Raw genomic sequence first — 11,575 nt, 5'->3', positions numbered from 1 at the left:
GGGAGGGAATAATCTTCAAGCAGTCTCCTGCTGAACACAGAACCCAAAATGAGGCTCCATCTCACACAACCCATGAGATCGTGGCTTGAGCCAAAACCTAGTCAGAAGCTTAACTGACTGAGCCACCCAGATGTCCCAAGTTATTTCCATTCTAACAAAATCTTTGCTTTCCTGCTTAAGATAGCTAAAGTCAGTTTCACTTTCCCAGATAATAAGAGTAATAGAGACTCTAAAACTATGGATCCTGAATTCAAGTCAGTTTTCAACTCTTCCATGATGGCAAGTCATCTGATCAAAGCAATGAACTTGGCTCAGTCACTCATTATGGGGATGCCATAGGGGATCCTCTATGTTATAGGGGATGGGGATTAACATTCTGGGTGCCAGATAACTTCTTTGGAAAATGAAGAAGCTGAAGAGGGAGGCCAAGTTCAAATCACTGTCCTACCACCTACCAGCTGTTTGATGCCAAGCAAATCACTTATTTTCTCTGTATCCATTCTCTACCTATAAATCAGAATCACTAATTTCACACTCAGAATTATATGTGAGAATTATACGATTTAATGTTTGTGTCAATATGTACATTGGTTGACACATGACAAATGACCAGTTATTCAAATTGTACTGTATATCTTTATCTAGACACTACAGCAGACTTGTCTTGGAAGATATTTCCACTTACAAAGGAATAACTACCCAATAGTCACGAATTCATAACTTTTGTATGCTAAAACCTCCTGGAATTGAGTGTCTTAGGTTTTATCTCATCTAAGAATGGACAAGCTTTTATAATACATTACAGAAACAACACAACAAGAGGAGCTAATTAAAGATGCTATCATCTTTTTATCTTTTTAAAAAATTTGTGCTTTACTATTTCTTTCACAATTGGTATTGGTTCACAACAAAGTAAAGAAGGACTTTAGCAATACATCAAGAAAATAGTACCCAATCCAACATTAATTCATTTGAGTGTTTTCAGATTTCTATCACCAGCAATAAAGAAACCTCAACAGTTCCAGTCAGATATGACTATTTGTTATGTTTCGGGGAGTGGAATTAAGGTTTCCACACAGCTATTTCACTATGTCAAGTTAAACTGATTCAAAATCACCCATGATTCTCCTTTTGCTCAACCAAACACAGTGAGCTGAGAGAAAGAGGTAGTTATGCTAGATGTCATTCTTCATAAAGAGATGAGCCCCTGTTCAATTCATGCTGAACTAGGACTTAGTCTCCCATTCACACAGTTGCTTCTGCCCAAATAGAAAAGAAATAATTTCTTACTTGTGCTTCTCCTTATCATTCATTGTGTCCTTGGCAGATATGCACTCTTGGTAGAAATGCCCCACCTTCCTCCTCAGCCTTATGAATCCTATTCATTTGTCAAGATTCTTCTCCAGCTTAAACCCTCTCTAGACCTACTCTAAAACAAATGGGACCATTTATTCCTTTTTTTTTTTTTTTTTAAATCTCCTGCCGTATTTACCACAGTACCTCTATTTTAGATTTTGGTGGTTAACAACACTTCATAAAGTACTGAAATTACTTTTTTTTAAGATTTTATTTATTTATTTGACAGAGAGAGAGATCACAAGTAGGCAGAGAGTCAGGCAGAGAGAGAGGGGGAAGCAGGCTCTCTGCTTAGCAGGGATGCTGAGGCAGATGCAGGGCTGGATCCCAGGACCCTGAAACCATGACCCGAGCTGAAGGCAGTGGCTTAATTCACTGAACCACCCAGGTGCCCCTGAAATTACTTTTGAACATCTGTTTTTAGAATTTAAGTAATGTTGGACAAAATATGTTTTTAAAATAACAGAAATTTTAAAAACTTGTAAATATCGGCAGAATAGGTAAAGACATGATTAAGACTTGTAATAAACCGGAAACTATGAGTATACATATTTGATAGATTTAAAAAGCATAAATTCAGACTTCAATCTTCACAGTAATGGGAGCCAGGTGGAAAAGGCAATCAGAATAGGCTCTGTATAAATAAGATGAAAACAAACCAAGATTTTTAGAAGCATAAAACTTTCTGATAGAAATAATTTTTCATGTGGCCCTCTGGACAGAGATGTAGTCAACATAATGAATCATTCTCAAAAGCATTGTTTTTTTTTTTTTTCTTTAAAGATTTTATTTATTTATTTGACAGACAAATCATAAGGAGGCAGAGAGGCAGGAAGGGAGAGAGAGAGGGAGAAGCAGGCTCCCTGCTGAGCAGAGAGCCTGATGTGAGGCTCGATCTCAGGACCCTGAGATCATGACCCAAGCCAAAGGCAGAGGCATTAACCCACTGAGCCACCCAGGCACCCCTCAAAAGCATTGTTTTAAGACCTACGGCCATGTGATTTGTTGTTCTATTTCTCATCATAACTTTCAACTCAGTTGATGACATCTCACCAAAATACAGTACACTGAAAGAAGTGCTCCTGGATACCTATCTAACATTGTTTACATATTGCCTTTATGATGTTTTGGATTAAGCAATAGATCAATGTCAGACTATGGAGAGAAAAACATGAATTGATAGTCTTTAGAAAATCTTCGTAAATTTTGTTTTTCTTAGCTGAACTTTTATGTAGTATCAATTGATAGACTATTCAAAAAAGTGAAACTATCTATACCACTTTTAATTGTAGAGCTATGTTTAGAAATTGATCAAATTGAGGATATGTTTAACATTCTTTTATGAAATTAGGGAATCCAAAATAGGACAGAACTGTAAAACAAAGGAGTGAAATATAAGATAGGGAGGCAATAATCTCTCCTCCATTGTTTGGTTTATTAGGACATATGTGTATACATTTGATTTTAAAATTAAAATATTAAAATATTTATGAAGATACTATTTTTAAAATATGATTTTAGATTTTCCCTAATGCATAGAAAAATGAGTTTCTGAGTAATAAGCCTTAAACCATGGCTATTTGTATCTGATCATAATTACTTTTAAGACCAATTGCTCATTAAGAAAACTTCCAGTTCGGGGCGCCTGGGTGGCTCAGTGGGTTAAAGCCTCTGCCTTTGGCTTGGGTCATGGTCCCAGGGTCCTGGGATCGAGCCTACTTCTGCTCAGCAGGGAGCCTACTTCCCTTCCTCTCTCTCTGCCTGCCTCTCTGCCTACTTGTGATCTCTGTCAAATAAATAAATAAAATCTTAAAAAAAAAAGAAAACTTGCAGTTCATAATAATTAAGTAGTATCAATTCCTTGTAGGAGGAGGCATTTCTTTCTGATCTCTATATTGAAGGGTCATACACTGAGTTCTTAAAAACATGGTTTTAAATAATTAACACATAGGTTAAAGTTGAATAGAAGGAGCTTTGAAGTTGTCACTTTCATCCTTGTAAGAAAAGTGCTGAATGGGTGAGTAATCAATGACTTTTCTTTGACTAGTCAAAAAACTGAAATCTCATGGCAAATGGCCAATGGGAAATCTGGAGGCAGGCTAATCCAGAATCACAGTCAGGATGTGCTTACTTGGAACTGGAGAGACACCTATACCTTCATCTGGTGAACTGCTGGAGGCCATATGGATTAGCATGAAGCTAAAACCTCCTGGGGGCTGTAGTCATGGTCAGCCTTCACAGTTTCATGGATTTTACCCCTGTGAACTCTACTCATTTCTCCGATAAAGAGTTGAAAAGATTCCCTCATGGCTCTGGCATGGAGAGAGGAAAGATAACCACTGTGAGGTACATCCAAAGTGTTTTCCAGAACAAAAGGCTAGTCTCCATTATAGCATTCATTTCATACATTGAAATGTATGGAAATGTATGGAAAAGAAGAGCTATCTAATATCAATAATCTATGCTTTTACCCCACTACACAATTTAAGCCTAAAGCTAGAAGAATAAAAGAAATAATTAAAATTGGAGAAGAAATCAAAGAGATGGAAGAGCAGGAAAATAGAGAATATCAACAGAATCAAAAACTGATTCTTTGAAAAGATAAGTAAAATCAAAAAACCTCTAGCCAGGGTGGCCAAAGAAAAAGGGGAAAACACAAATTACCCATTTCATAAATGAAAGAAAATAATTACTAATGCCATTGATATAATAATAAGAGAATCAGATGAATAATTTTAGGCCTCCAAATCTGAATTTGATAACTGAGATTGAATAGACTTATTCCTTGAAAGACAAACTACCAAAACCCAAACAATGTCAAATGTCAAAGGACACAGAAGTACAGAAGTACCCCCCTTCCTAATTCTGATGTAAGATTATATATGTGATTTTATGTACACACACATACATACACACATATACATATAAATGAACATATAAACATACATTATATATACATAAAACATATTATATATAATATAAACATAATGAATATTATAAACATACATTATATATAAATAAAATGCATGTATATATATAAATATATATATACACATACACATCAAAATCAATATGTGTGTGTGTGTGTGTGTGTGTTTATTATTTATTCCCAACACCTATCACAGTGTTTAATTCATGATTGGTACTAACTAAAATTTGTCAAAAAAATAAAAACCCAATTTTAGCTATTCCACTTAATGCCCAGGGATTTTATCCTAATATTTCAGAAGACTTATTACACTGATCATCTAAAGAAAGTGCCATATTCTCTCTTATTCTTCAGTCTCAAAACTAGGAATAGATTTTCCCACATTTTTATATATGCCATCTCATTCATGAAACTAATTCTTTCCCAAAAGGAAAGAATGAATTAAGTTAGGGTAATTATTAGGATAAAACAATGCATTACTTTTTCCACATGTTTTAAGGGAGTGATATCTTGAGCCAAGAAATACAATACAGTGAGATGATTAGTAGTTGGGGGGCGACTAGTAGAGGGATATAGTAATTATGAATAATATAATCTACTGGCTATATTATTTCTCCCAATAAATCCACTAAAAAACAGAAAAGGGAAGGAGAAATCAATATAAACAATTTTAGATGAACTGTGCACCTTATAGTCTACTTATTTCAGTGAATTTCCCAGATATCTTCTTAGACCTTAATTTATTTTATAAAGAAAAAATGTTAGTGATAAGACAATAAGTATGACAATAAAACTTTAAACATTAATTATGAGATGTTATGTGTATTATATAAGGTATAAAACACTTGTCAAGCTCTCACATAGGATGGTCCATAACACTGTTTCATGTCATTTTGTTATAAGCATATAGTGTGTGAAATGAACATACTTTTTCTGTATCTACTTCAGATTAAGATGCAGAAATGCAAACACTATTTGTAATGGGCAAATTGAACATGCTAATTTATCATGGAATGGTTTTAATAAGCAAGTACCTCCCTAATTAAAAATATAATTTACTTGGGGTGGCTGGGTGGCATAGTGAGTTAAGTGTCCAACTCTTGGTTTCAGCTCAGGTCATGCTTTTAGGGTTGTGAGATTGAGCCCCATGCCAGGCTTTGCACTTAGTGCTGAGTTTGCTTAAGACTCTCTCTCCCTCTCCTTCTGTCCCTCCTAACCCCCACCCATCTCTCTTATTCTTTCTGAAATAAATAAATAAATCATGTGTGTGTGTGTGTGTGTGTGTGTGTGTGTGTAATTATTTCTATTCCTAATTTTTTTTACCCCGTTAGTTCTTATTATTCCAATAAGATGTATTCAACTCACCAATAGACAAAGGTGAGTAAAGACTCTTTAAAGTCTATAAATACAAATATTCTGATCAATTTTGTTGATTTTATAATTGCCTTCAGGTTTTAGAATAAACACTTCACCTTGTCATTTTCCATTGCTATCTTTGTTGACAAAGATAAAGTGAATTTGTGGAAAACCTATAAGGAATCACTGCCTTTGTCCACTTTAGTCTTAGAATATCATTAGAAGCTTTGAAAACAATATTTAAAGAAGTATATATTGACACAGTAGTAGAAATACAAAATTGAAATCCTTTATGCTATACATCTTAATTAGATGCTCAATAGATGCCACACATCTATTGAGATAGATAACATATGATGGAGATGGGAAAAACAGTTTGTGTTCACCATGAAATCTGAATGGTTGTATATAGTTATTATCCCCAAAGATCTCTGCAAGCCAGAAACTTGCTGCAAATGTAACATATATTAGCAACTAAATCAAGATATAGGGAACATAATGTCTTCTTGAAGATTATGTATATAAATACAGTTTATAGTTTGAGAGTTTTTAGCGAGATCACCTGTGCAGATTTATATAGCATTTCTTTATAATATATGTGCCTGTACTTCAGCCTAGAATTCCTTTATAATTAATGTTTTTTTCGTTTAAAAATTCATTAAAAAGAAACTCGGGGAGCTCCTGTCTTCACTACTTTTCTCTATTTCTAAGAAGCTTTTTCCAAGTCATAATTTATGAAGTAATATAATAATGCTTATTAGTCCAGCAGAATTTTTAAAACTCTAGCAAAAAATAATTTGAGTCCTTTGGGTCCTCAGATAGGAGGAATCGCAATATTGGAGATTGTGGAATAAACACCTAAAGTCGGCTACCAGCACCATGGCTAGCTATATGCTCTGAGTCTCTGACAGTATACACAGATCATATCGTGCATAAGATATTCTTTTTTGTGAGACTGATCATTTGAAATAATTTAGATAAGCATTGGAAGGGCTGTCCTCCAATAAAAATGATTAGCTCAGACACACATATCAAGGGAAGTTAGCCTGAGAATAGATGTTACTGGCAGTACTGATCTTTAAGCAACAATGAGGTAAGAAAGCTCCTACAGCAAGACTCAGACTATATAAAAGAGCTGATGTTGTCCCAGATCAGTGTCACCTCCCACCCTGCTACTTTTTTTTTTAATTAATTATTTTATTTTTTTTTATAAACATATATTTTTATCCCCAGAGGTAAAGTAAAAGCAAATCTATCTGTAGGAATGCTATTCAAATTTCACATTTAGGCTGTAGGATTCTCACAATTACAAACAAATAATGCTAAAAAAAAAATGAAGGTACAATTAAAGATCAGGAGTACATACACAGAAAAAGCCACCATAACTAAGTTAATATTAGTAATGATAATAATAAAAAACTTACTTAGATTAGCAAAGACTAAAGGTATTATAATTGTCAGATAAGGAATGCAAAGCTGCATTTATGAAGTGTTAAAGAACATAAGAGACAAAACCACAAGGATGGCCAATTTAAAAAGAGATTTTTATATATGAATCAGAAAGATAAGAGCAAATGGATTACTAAATATCATAAACATAAATTTAAATAAACTTACTTAATAAGTTAAGCACTAGATTAAACACTGCTCAAGGGAAAAATAATACACAGGCAGATAATAAGAATAAAATGCATAGAATGAACTAGCAAGGCAAAGGAGACAGAGAAAAGAAGAGGCAGGAAGAGATTAAAAGGATAGAATTAGAAATTCTATAATTGGAGTCCCAGGAGGAGTGAATGGAAACAATGTAGAATAGTCAGTATATAAACACATAGCATTTTTGGATTTTTAAGATCTAGAGAAAGACGCAATTTCACACACTTTTTCTGTTTTTGCCCCTACAAAATGTCAGGATTCTCCCAAGCCATCATGACATCCAAAACTCCATGATAAATTTCAAAATGCATCCTAAAAGGATTATAGGCCCCTTGCTGAATAACTATTGTTCTAGACTTAAGATGAGGAGATACGCATTCAACATACTTTGATCAGAAATTCACAATTCAGCAGTGGTTATGTGAGCACTCAAAATAATGGAAACTGCATATTAGATTGTGGAACTTAATTTTAAATCTTAATAGTAGTGGTATTCTAGAACGAATGCACACCATTTTTCCATAGACGTGACATGAAATTCCATCAACTTCAGAAGCCTTAAAGATTCAAGTCAGTGCTGTCAGTCTATGGCTCTCTTTGTTGCCAGAGTTGCTCAGAAAATTGGCTCATTATGCCATCAAAATATGCTGTGTGTACTATGAATGAGCCTTTCATGCAACAGGCTTGTTGGAATGCCAGAGTGGAAAGCAGGGCTTCCCCAAGTTTTCAAAACAAGTCTGATAGTTGTTTCTGGGTCAGCATGTCAATAGATATTTTTAAGCTTGGAAAAACCTAGTGTAGAACTTTCTTTCATTAGATACATACTTCATGGTAAGATTGTGGATAAGGAATCATGTGGCTTCCTCCTACCTTTAATCATCAGGGTCTACCGATGTTTACCAGAAGAATCCAATAATTGCTGAACAAAGAACCTGGCAGTTTCAGACACAAACACACACACACAATTATATATAATTCTGTATACATACATACATACAGGAGTGAAGTATTACTCCTATAATTTTAGGGATTTTTTTAGGATGAAAAGTCATTTGAATTACCATTGATAAAGACTGTTAGCAAATAGTCATTTTCAAAAATAAAAAGTAATAAAATACTAATGAATTGGTACCCGGGTGGCTCAGTCGTTGAACGGCTGCCTTTGGCTCAGGTCATGATCCCAGGGGCCTGGGACCAAGCCCCACATTGTGCTCCCTGCTAGTCTGAGAGCCTGCTTCTCCCTCTCCCTCTGCCTGCCACCCCCCAGCTTGTGCGCTCTCTCTCTCTGTGTTAAATTAAAAAAAAAAAAAAAACTTTAAAAAAATAAATAAAATATTAAAAAATACCAATGAATTTTTTCTTCTTACCCCATGTTAGCAAATATAGGTTCTTACTTTTCAATTAGAAAAATAAATATTTAAACATATTTATATGAATGCTGACAATGAAATGGCTGAGTTTGTCATGATAGAGAAATTCAATACATAATGATTAAACATTTTGGAAACATTTTAGTTCTGATGATATATAGATTAAAAAAGAATATTTAAAACACAAAACAAAGATCAGTCTTCTGTCTTCCTTTGTTTAACTCCTTTTTTTAGAACCCCCAAAACATTAGCCAAATCAATAGTTTTTATTTTACATTGAAATGTCATCTAAATCTATTTCAGCTAATTTCCCAGATTGTTCACTCTCCCTGGAAAGAAATTACTCATGAACAAAGACAATTACGTAGGTATTGCCCAGGCTCACAAAATAAACTCCTCAAACAAACAAATGAACAAACAAAAAACAACAAAAATTTACTAATATTGTAAATATAAAGACTGTTAGAATAATTGACTGCTTTAAAAGGGCACACTCAATTTGTTATATAGGTAGAGAATAAATAATATAGCTCTATGTTTAACAACCCAAAATAGCATATTCTTTTTTTAAAAATTTGATTTAATCTTTTATCAGTGTTCCGAAATTCATTGTTTATGCACCACACCCAGTGTTCCATGTAATACAAAAAATAGCACATTCTTTTTTTTCTTATTTTTAATTTTTTTTATTTTTTAAATTTATTTTTTATTTATTTTCAGCATAACAGTATTCATTATTTTTGCACCACACCCATTGCTCCATGCAATCCGTGCCCTCTATAATACCCACCACCTGGTACCCCAACCTCCCACCCCCCTGCCTCTTCAAAACCCTCAGATTGTTTTTCAGAGTCCATAGTCTCTCATGGTTCACCTTCCCTTCCAATTTCCCTGAACTCCCTTCTCCTCTCTAACGCCCCATGTCCTCCATGCTATTTGTTATGCTCCACAAATAAGTGAAACCATATGATAATTGACTCTCTCTGCTTGACTTATTTCACTCAGCATAATCTCTTCCAGTCCCATCCTTGTTGCTACAAAAGTGGGGTATTCATCCTTTCTGATGGAGGCATAATACTCCATCGTGTATATGGACCACATCTTCCTTATCCATTCGTCCATTGAAGGGCATCTTGGTCCTTTCCACAGTTTGGCGACCATGGCCATTGCTGCTATAAACATTGGGGTACAGATGGCCCTTCTTTTCACGACATCTGTATCTTTGGGGTAAATACCCAGGAGTGCAATGGCAGGGTCATAGGGAAGTTCTATTTTTAATTTCTTGAGGACTCTCCACACTGTTCTCCAAAGAGGCTGCACCAACCTGCATTCCCACCAACAGTGTAAGAGGGTTCCCCTTTCTCCACATCCCCTCCAACACATGTTGTTTCCTGTCTTGCTAATTTGGGCCATTCTAACTGGTGTAAGGTGATATCTCAATGTGGTTTTAATTTGAATCTCCCTGAGGGCTAGTGATGATGAACATTTTTTCATGTGTCTGATAGCCATTTGTATGTCTTCATTGGAGAAGTGTCTGTTCATATCTTCTGCCCATTTTTTGATATGATTGCCTGTTTTGTGTGTGTTGAGTTTGAGGAGTTCATTATAGGTCCTTGATATCAATCTTTTGTCTGTACTGTCATTTGCAAATATCTTCTCCCATTCTGTGGGTTGCCTCTTTGTTTTTTTGACTGTTTCCTTTGCTGTGCAGAAGTCTTTGATTTTGATGAAGTCCCAAAAGTTTATTTTCGCTTTTGTTTCCTTTGCCTTCGGAGACATATCTTGAAAGAAGTTGCTGTGGCTGATATCAAAGAGATTACTGCCTAAGTTCTCCTCTAGGATTCTGATGGATTCCTGTCTCACGTTGAGGTCTTTTATCCATTTTGAGTTTATCTTTGTGTACAGTGTAAGAGAATGGTCGAGTTTTATTCTTCTACATATAGCTGTCCAGTTTTCCCAGCACCATTTATTGAAGAGACTGTCTTTTTTCCACTGTATATTTTTTCCCATTTTGCAGCCTCTTTGGAGAACAGTGTGGAGAGTCCTCAAGAAATTAAAAAATAGAACTTCCCTATGACCCTGCAATTGCACTTTTTGGGTATTTACCCCAAAGATACAGATGTCGTGAAAAGAATGGCCATCTGTACCCCAATGTTTATAGCAGCAATGGCCACGGTCGCCAGACTGTGGAAAGAACCAAGATGCCCTTCAACGGACGAATAGATAAGGAAGATGTGGTCCATATACATGATGGAGTATTATGCCTCCATCAGAAAGGATGAATACCCAACTTTTGTAGCAACAAGGATGGGACTGGAAGAGATTATGCTGAGTGAAATAAGTCAAGCAGAGAGAGTCAATTATCATATAGTTTCACTTATTTGTGGGGCATAACAAATAACATGGAGGACAAGGGGTGTTAGGAGAAGCGAGTTGGGGTAAATTGGAAGGGGAGGTGAATCATGAGAGACTATGGACTCTGAAAAACAATCTGAGGGGTTTGAAGTGGCAGGGGGGTGGGAGGTTGGGGTACCAGGTGGTGGGTATTATAGAGGGCACGATTGCATGGAACACTGGGTGTGGTGGAAAAATAATGAATACTGTTTTTCTGAAAATAAATAAATTAATTTTTAAAAAAAGAGAGAAAGTCATAAAATAAAAGTCAAAATTGGGTAAGGGGGGAGTGGTACATTAAAAGATGAGTGGGGCACCTGGGCAGCTCAGTGGGTTAAAGCCTCTGCCTTCAGCTCAGGGCATGATCCTAGGGTCCTGTGATTGAGCCCCACATCGGACTCTCTGCCCAGCGGGGAACCTGCTTCCTCCTCTCTCTCTTTGCCTGCCTCTCTGCCTACATGTGATCTCTGTCTGTCAAATAAATAAATAAAATCTTTAAAAAAAATGAGCTAAA

Source organism: Mustela erminea, chromosome 8 (assembly GCF_009829155.1).
Source record: "Mustela erminea isolate mMusErm1 chromosome 8, mMusErm1.Pri, whole genome shotgun sequence".
NCBI classification, from domain to species: domain Eukaryota; kingdom Metazoa; phylum Chordata; class Mammalia; order Carnivora; family Mustelidae; genus Mustela; species Mustela erminea.
The sequence above is the reverse complement of the archived record's forward strand: the minus strand, read 5'-3'. Positions refer to the sequence as shown.